Consider the following 14088-nt stretch of genomic DNA (forward strand, 5'->3'; position numbering starts at 1 on the left):
TTGCAGACTGAAGGAATTTCTTCCCTTTGAAGTACACATCAAATTTCTTCTGTGCTCCCCATCTGCCTTGTATGACAAAACTTCATTTGACATCAGTGACCTCTGGCAAGCTCTGTATAGATAAGGAAAATGTATTTGCACACTATTCAGGTCTTTTATGGACTACATCTGTAATGGACAGTCTCAAGGGATTGAAGCCAGTGTTTCAAATTGATGTATTAGTACTATAGCGTGCTTAGCAAACTTTTGCTGCAAAATTTGGTTCATAGTTTCACTTAACATGCTGCTTCTTTTCAGCAGTTTGCCAGAGACGGAACTGCATGTTCTAGTGCTTGCAGGAAATGAGTAAATGAAGCTGAGAGAGTATCCATGTAGATTTGCTGGGCTGTCATTCACCAAAATGGTTGTTGTGCAGTTCCTTTGACCCTTGCCTGTACAGGGTGATTTACTTGATGGTTAGTGTGGCATGGTAGCTTTTGCATTTTTATCAGGCTGTGCTTCTAGTGTCTTCAGTGCCAGATATATTTGACTACAGTGGTCTGAGTTACTGTTTTCAAACAGCAAGTGCTTTCCTGGCTGTTCAGATGGGTATGTCATGATCCTTTATGTTGTCTGCCACCCCCGTGTATCATGGAATACACAGCTGAAGCCAAACTGAGGTCAAGCTTCAGTTTCCTGTTACATCTGACAGTGGTGACGGCATCTTGTCACTATGGGCTGCAGCTTGTCGGAAGCTCACTGGTTTGGTGCGCATAGAGGAATCATGAAGGTGATTGTGATGGACGTGCCCATGGTTATAAAGATGTGTGTCTGGTGCCAGGGTAGGGCTTGCTGCTGCTCAGAAAGTTACCGATAGCTTTGCATAGCTGGGTTTTGAGGGGTATCTAAAGTTTATTTCAGGGATACATGTTTTCTTAGCCTTTACGTTGCATGTTTATATATAGAAAGCAATACTGACCTTTTGTGCTCTGAAGTGTGGCTGTTCACTGCAGAGGTTCACGCTTCACACTGCCAGGAAAGGTTCACAATGGTGGGATCTTCAGGTTTCTTTTGTTTCATGAAGATGTATTTCCCTACTATTAAGGGTACTCCCCAGACCCCAGCTTGTTTTTCTTTGAGACACAACTCCTTTCTCATCTCTGCTTAAGATAATTAGATCATAGAAAAGGTCTGTTTAACTGTTGCATAAAATTTCCATGGGGAATTTCACTTGGGAGACTGAAGGAAGATAATGCCTTTTTTAGTCTTATGGTAAGGCTAGAGACTTATGAAGAATTGCATCCTCCATCTTCCTCAGTATTTACCAGAGAAGGGAAACCATCTGACCAAGGGCAGAGAAGCAGAGGTTAGCATACTTTAAGATGACCCTGAACAACAATCAAATATGTTTTCCAAAATACTGTTTTCTGGGGATACATGGCTAGGGAAGCATTCTGTTCCTCCTAAAGATAGGCATGTACTTTTTGAATTTTTAGTTGTAAATACAAAATTATACTATTTTTTTATTTTTTACCATACATAACTTTAATGTGTATTTAATAAATAATGAGAACTTCAGAAATATTTAATGAAATTTTATGAATGTTGTGGTGAAGTATTAGGACTTTATTTGGAAACTACTTCTGTGGGATTCTGTGAGTCTTATTTTCATGCTATTGTACCAAACCCGTGATTGCTTTTTTTTCTTTGCTTAACCTTTTGTTAAAGGTCATAACATTGTTATTAACCGGTATGTTGTATATTATCACAGGTGTGGTACTTAACTGTAAGTATAAGTTATGTTTAGTTGATGTGTATATGAGTATTTTATGGAGTTGCTTTTATTTAAAAGTCAGATTGTTTAAAATGTGATTGGACTTTGTGCTGTATGTAATTTTACATGTATTTTGTGAAATACTTAATGTATACACTGTTGTAGTGAGTCCAGAGGAGAGCCATGAAGATGATCAGTGGGCTGGAGCACCTCTCCTATGAAGACAGGCTGAGAGAGTTGGGGTGGTTCAGCCTGGAGAAGAGAAGGCTCTGGGGAGACCTTACAGCAGTCTTCCAGTACGCGAAGGGGCCTACAAGAAAGCTGGAGAGGGACTTTTTACAGGGGCATGTAGTGACAGGACAAGGGGTAATGGCTTTAAACTGAAAGAGGGTAGATTTAGGTTAGATATAAGGAAGAAATTCTTCACTATGAGGGTGGTGAGGCACTGGCACAGGTTGCCCAGAGAAGCTGTGGATGCCCCATCCCTGGAAGTGTTCAAGGCCAGGCTGGATGGGGCTTTGGGCAACCTGGTCTAGTGGAAGGTGTCCCGGCCCACAGCAGGGGGGGTGGAACTAGGTGGTCTTTAAGGTCCCTTCCAACCCAGACCATTCTCTGATTCTGTATGTTTTGAAAATTTTTGTTGGAATTGCACTTTGGTAGTTGAGTTCTTGTTGTGCTTATAATTTTTGGATGAACTGATAATTAAAGTGAAAATAATTAACTCTCAGTGTGAAAAAATAGCTCTTCTAGGAGTTCTCAGAATATATGCTTTGGCTTTTTTATGTATCATTCTTATTTGGCAGTCATTTGGGAGATTGTGTCCTCAAGGATTACTTTGGCTTAGGTATTTCTCTTAAGCTAAGAAAAATGATGTACCATGGAATCTGGTGGTTTTTTTCCACTCCCATTAAACTTAGAAATGGTTCTTTACATAATTGAGAGTGCCTGGAAAAACATGTTCCCGCTGCGCCATGGTTCTCTGGTGCAGTCAGCCCCATTGGATAATGGGCATTTGTTGTGGACTGAAAGTCAAGTGCTTGGTGTTGCTTAACATTTCCCAGCCATGGGCTGGAATATGAGAGTGGTGCTGTTGGACATAACAGAAATTGCATTATTTAGGGTAGAAGCACATACGAAGTGTGTACCTCAGTATTCTGGTGGGTACCTTTGTATACAAATACATCCTTGGTGTGTGTATATACACATTTAATACAGCGTTTTCATCTTTGCTTAAATTTCTAACTTAATTTGTTCCGAAGGACTATATTGATTGAGGTTGTCCTCTCAGAGTTGAGAATCTAGATGCGTCTGTTTTTTTCCAGGTCTACTTCAGGCTGTTCCGTTCAGTAAAGATCCCAGATGATGGATGAGATTGTATGCTTGCTTTCCCTTCTCCTTCCTTCCCTCATAATCCCTATCGCTTCTGGAAACCTTTGTGACTTTGCCTCATCTCTATACCCCATAAAGTACAGTGTAATGAAGATTTTTTTTATGATCAAGTCTCTTTCCCCCTCCCCCCCCCATCCTTTTTTAAATAAATAATTTAGGTTCTTGCTCTTGATTTCTTATTGCTAGTGTGACCTAGTGCATGTAATTATTCTTGTTGGAGTGGTTCTTTTCAGTGGCTTACTGTCAATTCTGTTGTGTGTTGTACTGATTCAGGGTGTCTTCAGGCACATGTGCTGTGCATCAGCTGTATTTCCAGTCAGTGTGAGCCCAAAATCAATGTAGGTGTAGAGGGAAATGTACAGTTCTGTCTTGGCAAACACTGGTTATCTTCCAAGCTATAAAAGATGAGCACACAAAGGCTGTTGCACTGAATGTGAAATTAACTCAGTGCACTGTGAGACTGTAGTGTTAATCAGGTTTCATCTTGCTGGTTAATATCTTCCAAGAATTGCTGGAATGCAAGTTGTCTGAAAATGCACATAAGCTAAGGTGATGGAAAACTATACTGCTCTGTGAATAAAGTAGAAGGGTGAGTCAGGAATAATAATTTTTATCTTCAGTGAATTTTGGATCAGGCATGATGAACTATGGAATAAGTCCTTCCAGTTTTTGTCACACATAGCATCTTGGTCTGCAGCCTTTCCTTTATTAAATGATTTGACAGTAATAAAAAATGGGTTTGGGGTTTTTTTGGTTGTTGTTTTGTTTTTGTTTTGTTTTTTTCCCAAGCAATATTTGCTTAATATATTACAAAGTTTTCAACCTGATGATTTGGTACTATTTATGCTTTCAAAAAGGTTGTCTTTTGCATTTTTTTTATATTTGCATTGTTGAGAAAGATGTGTCGCAAGAGAATAAAAAAGTCCCTTATCTTATCTTGCTGCTCCGTAACTGTACTTTGGTTTAAATGAAATCCATAATTTTTCCTTGTTGGTATGACAACAGAAAACATAAAGGTGAAATTAGAATAAGAATATAGATGAATGCTAACTGTATGTGCTGTAGCAGTTAAATAAATCACTTGATGATTATAGGATAATAATTCAGTATGACATGCAGTCAAACAGAATGCTTTTAAGAGGGGAGGAGCAGTATAAAGAAAGAATTATGTGCATTTAATGTAGTATTTCACTGTGATAGTAAATCGATTCCCCTCGTCAAATTATATGCACAAATTTATGAGTATGTGCATATCTAGGGCAATTAATAAACCATCTTCTATAGGACTAAGATGTCTAGTTTTGCACTGTAACCTTTAAATACAATTTATCTGAAAGGCATAATGATTAAAACTTTTTAAATGTTCCTTTTAAAACAAAATCTAGGAAGAAAAAAGAGAAATAATGCCTGACTAAAAAAAAAATGTTAGTTTACGTAGTATTCCAGTTGCTTAGAATTTAGTTACCTTTCAAAGCTATTAATTTTTATGTAATCTCTCAATTTTGATAATAATGTTCTCTGCAACACTATTTCTGTGTGTTTTATGAAATGAAAATTTTCACGTACCTCTCAATCTTTCTGAATGCTTTATAGTCAAGTGCAGTCCAAATAACTGGGATCCGTGAGAAATGGTCTAATTCTGTACCCTTAAGCAGGTGCAAGTCTTGTGTAAGTGACAGCACCATGGGTGCAAACTCCAGGTAGCAGGAGGCATAACCTCCTGGATGCCCAGGGAGTGAATCAGCAAATGTGATCTCTGTTCATACCTTGGCCACTAGTTTCTCCTCAGAAGCCCTACAAGGGCTTCTCTTAAGTTCTTCAGAGCTGGGACCATGCATGTGCACTGTGGAGTGATGCTCTGGAATGATGCCTGCAGGTTCTAAAGCAGGAAAAAAAAAAAGGGAATAAAGAAGAAAGAGTTGGAACTGAGCTGTACCTGAGCAAGTAAAAATTAATTTTCTGTACAGAACTTTATATGAAGAATCTTTCTAGATGTCATCTTGCTCTTGATGGCTACATTTGTAATACTGCTTTCCCCTTAACAGTCCTTCCTGAAACAGGTAACTCGATTGATAGAGGGTTCAGAAGTCACTTGCTTAGTGAGGGTCTAGCTAGAGAAACAATTTTCCTTGAAAATTTTTTGGGATATACACAGACAAGTTAATTGCACTTTCTTCTGGTAAGAAGCTGAAATCACCACCATCACCAAATTCTTGAACATCATTAGCTATCCTCTGCTCTGTGGCAAGTTACTTGCCCTTTCCGACTTCTGGGGAGTAGGGACAGCAGCTACCAATATGGGAGGGGAAGAACAGGGATTGTTTGATAAGGTCAGCAATGTTGGACTTAACCATCCACAGAGTTCTGTGAAAAGGACAAGTTTTGGATATGTTTCTAAGTAATCTCCAGCCTGCTGTCATCCTTGTAACACTGGCTACTTGGAAGTGCTCATCCATATAAAATGAGCAGACTACAATGGGCTTGTGTGCTGTACAAGTCAGTTACATATATACCAACAGCACTGTTGTCAGTGAAAATGTGGATAAAGGTGTTGAAAGCAGGGTCCCTAGGCTTTGCTACCGCACCACAGAGTAAGGCAGCTCAGGGTGTTGAAGGAGCCCCACACAGTCCTTCTGTTCTGCAGGGTTTGTTTTTGGCAGAGAGCAGCAGTTTGCATAATCCAACAGTCAGTATGGGGAAGAAATATGTAGCTACCTGCTTCAGGTAGCAACCAGCAGACCTTATTTTGTGTTTCCTCTGAAGAAGGAAATAGCCCTCAGGAGCTGAACAGCTAAATGAACTGGTGCACCAGTGCATCGATAATAGCAAGTAGATCTTATTTTGTTGTTTCCCTTGAAGGAAATAGCCCTCGGGGGCTGAACAGCTAGATGAACTGGTACAGCAGTGCATCGATAATGGTAAACCTTTCCTTCCCTTGCACCAGACTACCCGTGGCCTCTTCTCTGCCAGGGGCTGCTTCCTCAGGGACGTCATGGAGCTTTACCCACTAATTAGCTTGTCAAGGTCAGCGAAGAGAAAGAGTAGCCAGCCTTGTTGTCTCAAGAAAGTCCTTAGCTGTGCTGTGCTGTGTGGTCACAGAGTTTTTGTTATCTTTCTTCAGCACCAGCTCGAATCTCTTCCCTAGAGAGAGCTTTACAGGGATAAGTAAGTGTTTGAAGAAATTCTTCAGCTGGTGTTCTCCAGCCCTATTAAGGATCTCACAGCAGGTATTTCCAGACATACAAATCAAATCTAAAACTACAAATGTGAAGATCCCAGTGTGACGCTGAGGAGTCTCCATGTAGGAAGTTCACTTTTTAGGAATTTATCACTGAACATCATTAATACTGTCTTTGACGCTAACCTCCATGACGCATATCCTTTGCATACAGCCCACATCACAAAATGCTGAGCAGGCAAAGGTGAAGGAGTGAACGTTGTTCCTGTTTGAAGAGCAGTTGAAGCGCTGTGGAAATAGTCAGCTCTGGTTTTAGGTTAGCATTAACTGAGTTTAATGCCATTTGGCTCTTTTATTTTAAAGAGTTTGGAGAAGCAAAGAGACAGCTACATAGTTAAGCTATCTCATGAATGATGCAGAAGTTAACATCTTCCTCGGAAGTATTAGTTAACTGGCAACATGTACAAGCTAGTAGCTGACAGGTATGCTTGGGGTATTGCATTTAACAACAGTATTTCCCAAATATGGCATGTTTTCAGTCATGGCTTGTTTTTTCACCTTTCCTCCCAACTTCTCGAAGTACTTTTTGGTTTATGGTTATTTCTCCCTTATCATGTGGCTGAGAATGCATTACATTTGTTCATCACAGAAGTCACGTAATAAGGAAGAGGTAGAAGATCTGTTCTTACCAAACCTGCAGGTAAGCTGCTTGCCTTCTCAGAGGGAAACCCATGAACTAATTTGAACACAGTGGATTTAAAAGCTGTAATTAGTTTTCACGTCCACATATTTTTTTAATCTTAGAAATGAAGAAAATTAATCAGCTGCAGCTAGTGTTCCTGGTGCTGTGGCCACTAAGAATAAGCAATTTTGATAGCGATCAGGGTGTTTTCTAGAATCAATTTAGGAATGGTTTAAAGAAAACCAAACAAAACCAGAGAAACTTCCACCTGTATCATATTTTATGATAAAGAGTAGCACCCTCTTCAGGGGAAGGGGAAGCAAAGACTGACTGTCCAGTCCCAATGTTTATGTAAACCACCTAGCATAGTGAGGTCTTCAGTTCCCCTGCTTGTTACCAGAGTGCAAATACTGATATAACTATTGTAATACAGATTAGCAAATTAATTATTTGTACCAACATCCTTATTGATTATTCTTACATTCTTGCTGGTAATTTTGGCATGTCTAATAAGGTGATAAGCACTGAAGGGAAGGCTGAAGTTGTTTCTTGGCCAGGCAACTGTGTGGTATTGCTGTTGTGGACTAGTCAGCTCTGACGACATTCTATGAAATATGGAAAAAATGAAAAGCAATCTTGCTTTCAAAGGATTGTTGGTGACCTTTAAATTAGGGCTGGGAGTCTCATCATAAACTGCAGCTGCAGGATACATGACTGACTTCCCTTTCCTTCTGAACTGAAAGGTTGTTTTCACTGAAATTACCACTTATTACAGAAAGGTCAGATTCGTATAACTGCATCTCAAGTAAGTAGACAGTGACCTTGTTTAGCTCAGCACAGTGTTCTCAACTTCATAATTCTGTGTTTGTTTTTTTTAAAGATCATGCTGTTGTCATTCTTTTATAACATGTTGCAAATAGACACATTTTATGGGCTAGACTTTCAACTGCTGCAAATTGTTTCTGTTCACTCAAATGGAATAATGGTAAATTAAACTGGTGCAAGGTTTGGTGCTTCGTAAGAGTTGTTGTTCAACTGCTCTTTGTCCACTGTTTCCCTAGAAAACAATGCTTGAAGATTCAGTTTTATGAGTGCTACTCTGCATGTGCTATTGGGCCTACCAAGACTTTGTGTCGTATACTGCAGAGTAACTTAAGTCTGCATTGTATATGCTAGTTCATGACTTGCACGTAGTTACAGAAATTATGGGTAACATTTGTAAGAGCCCCCTAAGTGCCACTGGATTTCAGTATGACTAAATTCTCAAATTGTTTAGGTACTTGCTCTTAGACTAGACTTTACAGCTCTGAGTTAGATACATAAAGAACCTCTTTTCCCAAGGCTTGATAAAGGTATTTAGAAACCCAACTCCATGCTACACAGAAGGTTCCCCTTCTGTAGGGGTGTCACTGTCTTTGGGAAGGAGCTTGCTTTTGCGAAACTGGAGCGGAAGTCACTCTTCTTCTCAGTTTAAGCGGGTGGCTGTGTGCGCACATTCTCCCTATGTAATATCTCTGTTAAAACACTTACTGATGTTGAGGGAGATTTGCATTTCAATCCTTGTTTTGTGTACACCAAAGCGTTTCAGCCACTGGAAGGTTGTGGACCGTGTACGTGTAGAGGAGGAAGGGATCTGCAGCAGAGGGCGAGGCATCTTGAGTACCAGACTAGCCTACCATAGATGTGGAAACTAGAGTTAGGAACATGTGGATATTAGTATGGACAGTGTTTCTGCCAGTGGGTGATGATGTGTCTTCATGCTTAATATTGAATTGTTTCTTTAACTGGTAACGGTCAGAATTTAAATCCTGATGTTTTCTGGAGCTGTTACTTGAAGTATTTTGGTTATCTCTTAGACCTCATGTTACAGGGAGTGTGAACATTGTACAGCAGAAACTGTTAGTAACTACTTTCTCCTACCTCTGCATTTCCGGTATATACAGGTGGCATTAGGCTGTACGCCTGTCTTTGCTGTATATTTTAAATTGTTATTTATGATTTTTATATACTTGAAAGGACCAAGAACTTTAAGCCATGGTTTTGCCCACAACTCTGCTGGCATTTTGGTACTGTTTTAATCAAGTGGATAGAATCTTGAATTCAGGACAGTGGTTATGTGCTACTCATATAAGCTGGCTATAAAATTTAGTTACTCTCTTTTGTGGAAAAATAAAAAAAAGGTATTTTAGACCATATTTAAACACTTAACAGTTTTTTTTTTTTTTAGGTGTGTCTAATGTTAAGTACAAATCTTGAGAGTCGGGGAAATAGACTGGATATAGACTAGACTCTTCACCTAGTGCTTCAATCTGTTTTTATTTGGCTAGTAAGAGAAAAATGTCTCTCTATGTTTTTTTTTAATATATCTTCTAATGACTTTTTAATGTCAATTTATTCCTCTACTTGTATAGAACTTAAATTGTTATCTAAATACCTGCCAAGAGATGGCAGTGCAATGCTGCTCGATGTGCTGGATGAGATTGTAGGAAAATCTAGTAGCTGTGACAATACAGAGCCTTCTTCCCTGGGGTTTTTGGTGGCCTCTCCTAGAACAGACCGACATATTTATCAGCTTACTTCCTACATGCTGTGGTTTGAGAAAATAAGCAGAAGTTAAAATGATTGCCTGCTTTGCAGTGCTCTGTTTGTCTCTGGAAAGTTACGCTTCCAACCTGCGTGCAGAGTAGATTTCTAAACTGTGCCTTGGTTTCTCAGTCTCTCTCCAAGAGGAATCCAAAGGCAGCTCTTAGGCTGGCATAATTTCCAGCTTGTGTACAGCTGATCTAGATCCACTGTAGTGGTGTAGATCCAGTAGTAGTGGTGCAACACTGATTTCTGTTAGCTATGGAATATTAAAAAAAAAAAAAAATTCCTAAACCCCCAAATATGAATCACCTTGTATTTCTGCTAGGTGCTGTATACATTCAAGTGAGGCAGAGCTTGTAGAAAGAGGTAATCTCTCTTATTTGTCAGAGTTACAAGAACAGACAAGCTTTCCGGTATGAAAGCACTTCTTTAAATCTCTGTTGTACATTCAGACGTTCTAGGCACACCAGAACACAGAGCTGTTAATACTGAAAAACATTTTTTTTTTTTTTTTTTTTTTTTTTTTTTGTCTTCTGAATACCAAAGTGTTTCTTGGAAAAGGTGGGTGGGAGATCAGGGGGATAGCTGCAGAGTGCTCCATTGCACTGTTAATACCAAATGGATTTGAGAAGATGTCTGAAAGAGGCTTCTTTGTTCTGTTTTGGGTTGTGCCTGCATTTGACAGATGCATGTGAAGTCTGTAATAGTATGTCAGTGCTTGTACCTTCCTATACCTCTAAGTGTAATTTAGTTCCTGATGTCAGTCACAGGCAGTCTGTAGATTATAATTGTTTGGATGCTAGTGTTGATAGAGTTCTGATTTAGAAGAGAAGCCCCTGAGGAGTGAGTGAAGCCTTGGTGTTCATCTTCAGAATAAACACCATCACCTGACCTGAGCTAACCCGCCATCAAATGTTGTACTGCGGATTTCACATTGTCTAGTTGTGCATTGCATTCTGTACCAATGATGTTGGAGACTGGTGTTTGTGCTGCACTGTAATCCTGTTGCATTTGCTCCCTTTGCCATTGCATTTGAAAGGCTTAAATTCAAGCTGGAAATCTGTTCATTGAGAATGTCCCCTTTAAAACAAATATTTGTAGAAAAAACTCTTCAGTTGGTACTGTTCATGGCTAAAATCTGAGACTACTTCCATGACACTAGCACTAGACTGTGAAGTAACCATAACTAAGCACTATGTTCGTTCTTGTCCCTGTAAAAATATATTTGGGTACCTCTGAAGAAAGATGCAGTAATAGGTGGTTTTGGGGTTTTTTGTTTTTTTGTGTTTGGTTTTTTGTTTTTTTTTTTAAACTTATCTTACTAACATTCCAGCTGGCAGCTGTATTCCTTAAGTTTTCTGCTTAAGGATACCATTTTAACCCCAAACATTCTTATGCATTTTGCTCCCTTGCTGATGCATCTGTAACAGTTTAAGCGTATAAGTAACTGTCCTTCTGTCCTACTTGGGTTGTGGATAATGAATTTGTCATCAGGTCAGTTCCAGGTGTCACCTTGCTCAGCCGAGAGCCCCAGCCTGAGCAGCAGTAGAGTTTATGTTGGGGGATTCCAGCAGCTCCAGGAACCTCTCTTTGACCAGGATACAGCCAGGCACCCATGTGCATCTCTGTTAAGTGCTTCCCCTTGAATTCTGCTCATTTCTCCCCAGTTACTCTCAGTAACAACTATGTTGGATGTAGCTTGTATCTGGCTAGCTGCTTTTGAGTAACAAGGGAAGTGCAGTGACTGGCAAGAGATAGAAAAATTGTATAAAATAAAGATTAGAAAAGTTTCTTGGATATTTAGGTAAGTAATCTGTGTCCAGGACCTGCTTGATGCAGGAATTTGCAGGCATCAGTTTCTACACATATGTTGAGCAGACGAAGCTTCAAAAACAAACAAAAAAGCCCACCAGAAAACCCCTTCTTGTGAATGACTTTGGCCCAGTCTGCAGTCCAGCTCCTCCATGCTTTCTGTGTGAAGTAGAAGGTCTGCATCTCGCCATTACCTCTCAGTGCTACCCCCATCCCCACACCCCGACTACATGCCAGTGAAAGTGCAGAGTAGTTGCTGGAAGCTGCTGCTGCACAAGTCACAGTGATCCTGCTTTGGCTGAGGTGACACAGGAGAGACTTGAGGGCATGAAGGTGTGAGGTAGGGCACAGCTCTGTTCATTTATGCATCTGCAGGCTCATGGTCCTCGAGGGTGCAGGTGGTGCTGATGTAAACCAGAGTGGTCTCCAGATGCTCCAGCGTGCAGTGGGGTCAGGAGAGTGATGGAGTTCAAAACCTGCATTTTGTCTGAGGTGATTAAAGTCTTTCTCAAGAGCTTTCTACTGTTCCACATGAGTGACCTGAAAGTCACCAGTGATGGGCACAGGGCAGAAGAATCTGGTAATGAGCTTAATTTCCTTCCTCTCCAGATATCAGTGTATCTGGACCTGTGATACTGGCTCACCATGTGTGAGAAGCTGGTCTTCACCTGACCCGCTTGTGCCTGTAATTTGTAATGCAGTAGCTCTTTTCCAGGCTTCTAAGACTGACATAATGAACCCAAGGCTGTAACAAAACGTTTTGGTGCCTGTGGTGAGGTGTCAGGTTGGTTTCATTCCTTCTGAGCTTGGAGAAAGACTTTGTTTGGAGTAGGTTTACATGGAGACTTTGCCACTTTTGGCTGCATGTGGGAGGTGATGTTAAATGTCATGTTCCTGGTTTCATCAGCCCGCTTTTACAGCTAGGGTCCTACCTCAGATGAACTTTCTAATGTTTCTAAAATACGTGGTTTTGTAGTTCAGAATATGGAAGGTAAATAAAAAGCACTCTGAGTTTCTTTTTAACAAAAGCATTTTTAAGCCACTGTTAAGATTGTATTTTGAAGGGCGGGAGGGGAAGAGAACCCGAGTACCATTTGAGGTTGGCACTGCTGAACACTACTGCTTTCTGTGGGCAGAAACAACCAGCTTCTTAGTGAATTATTCCCCCTTGTACATTTACTGGGCTTTTTTTCAGTCCAAAATTGTTTTAATTGTCAGTTGAAGAGGCTGCCTCCGTTCACATAGGATGTTACTTTTCTAATCAATAGCACTTTGTCAGGACAGTTTCCTAATATTCGGTCTAAATTTTCTGTTCTTAATTACAATCCAATACTGCTAGCAATGCCTCCCTTACTATAATAAATATTTTATACTCTTATTCCAATTTCATAGCTTTTTATAATTTGTACTTCTGAGTGAATGTGAAGTTTCTTACCTAGTGTACATCTTGTCTATTTTTTCATTTACTCTTGAATTTCATTGGTCTAAAAGCTTTAATAAATACTCTAGCCATTCTAAAGATGTTCTTCACTTGGAGAAAATGAATTAGTAATCTTTGTAATGAGCGAACAAAATTTATAACCATTTGAAAAATAAACCTAAACTCAGCTGTCCTTCATGGTGCTGGCACTGGTGTTACTGTTACAAAGCCATGATGGCAGTCATGATCTCAGTGGTTATATGTCTCAGTTCAGCTATATTGCAGATGGCTGGCAGGGAGACCAAAAGTTGGTTCTTGGCCAACAAGATACAAAAGTGGGAAGCTGAACTCTGAACAAAAGTTCAGAGAGAACTGGATCTTGATCTGCGTCAGCAAAGGCCAGTGGAGTTTCAGTGTGCTGTGCTTTTTTTTTTTTTTTAACCACATCAGGAGATCTTGGAGAACTTTACAAAAGAGGTGAGTGAAGGACTGGAGAAGTGAGGTCCAGTGGACAAATGACTCATGAAAGATTGTCTAGCAGGATGTGGCATGGGACTCGGGTCTTCTGAGTCTGTCCCAGTCTTCTGGCCAAACTGCCACAGCTAGAGCAGGACAATGAAGCCTGCTGCTGCCATGGTTCTCCTTACCCCTGGGCTCCAGCAATGCTATTTTTTTTCCCCTCTGTGTTCTAGCCAAACACCACTGAAGGCAGTGGGAGTCCTTCCATTGACATCAGCAGGCTTCTAGGTAGGCCTGGTTTTGCAGAGGAGGGAACATAATCTTCAGCATTAAGCATCTTTGTAATTCTTGTGGTGTTCAGGGGGTTTTAGATCAAATATTGACTAAATTCTTGCTTCTTGGAAATGATGGGCCGTGTCTAGTGCCAAAAAGCATGCTGAGGCTGTTGTGCGTTATCACATGGAAACTTGTGTACAATGGCCAATTTGTGTTCCCACTCAGTCAAAATTAACTGTTGCTTAGCATTCAGAATCATCCCTGCTCAGGGTTGTCTACACGTATGCCAGTATTGCAGCATTTGAATGATTTGAGCGTGCAGGGTAGAATAGAGAGAGCAAGCCTTCTGTTAATAATGTCTGTACAGTATTAGCTGAAATGTTTTGGATTACTTAGTAGTTGACTAGATTTTGTATGCTTACCTGAACAACCCATTAGTTTCCTTGGGAGTTTTTAGTTGATATGTTCACAAACCTGTGGTCATTGAATGGTAATGAATAAAGTGTATCATTATTAACGTCACAGATTTGTTT

Source organism: Mycteria americana, chromosome 11 (assembly GCF_035582795.1).
Source record: "Mycteria americana isolate JAX WOST 10 ecotype Jacksonville Zoo and Gardens chromosome 11, USCA_MyAme_1.0, whole genome shotgun sequence".
Taxonomy (NCBI): domain Eukaryota; kingdom Metazoa; phylum Chordata; class Aves; order Ciconiiformes; family Ciconiidae; genus Mycteria; species Mycteria americana.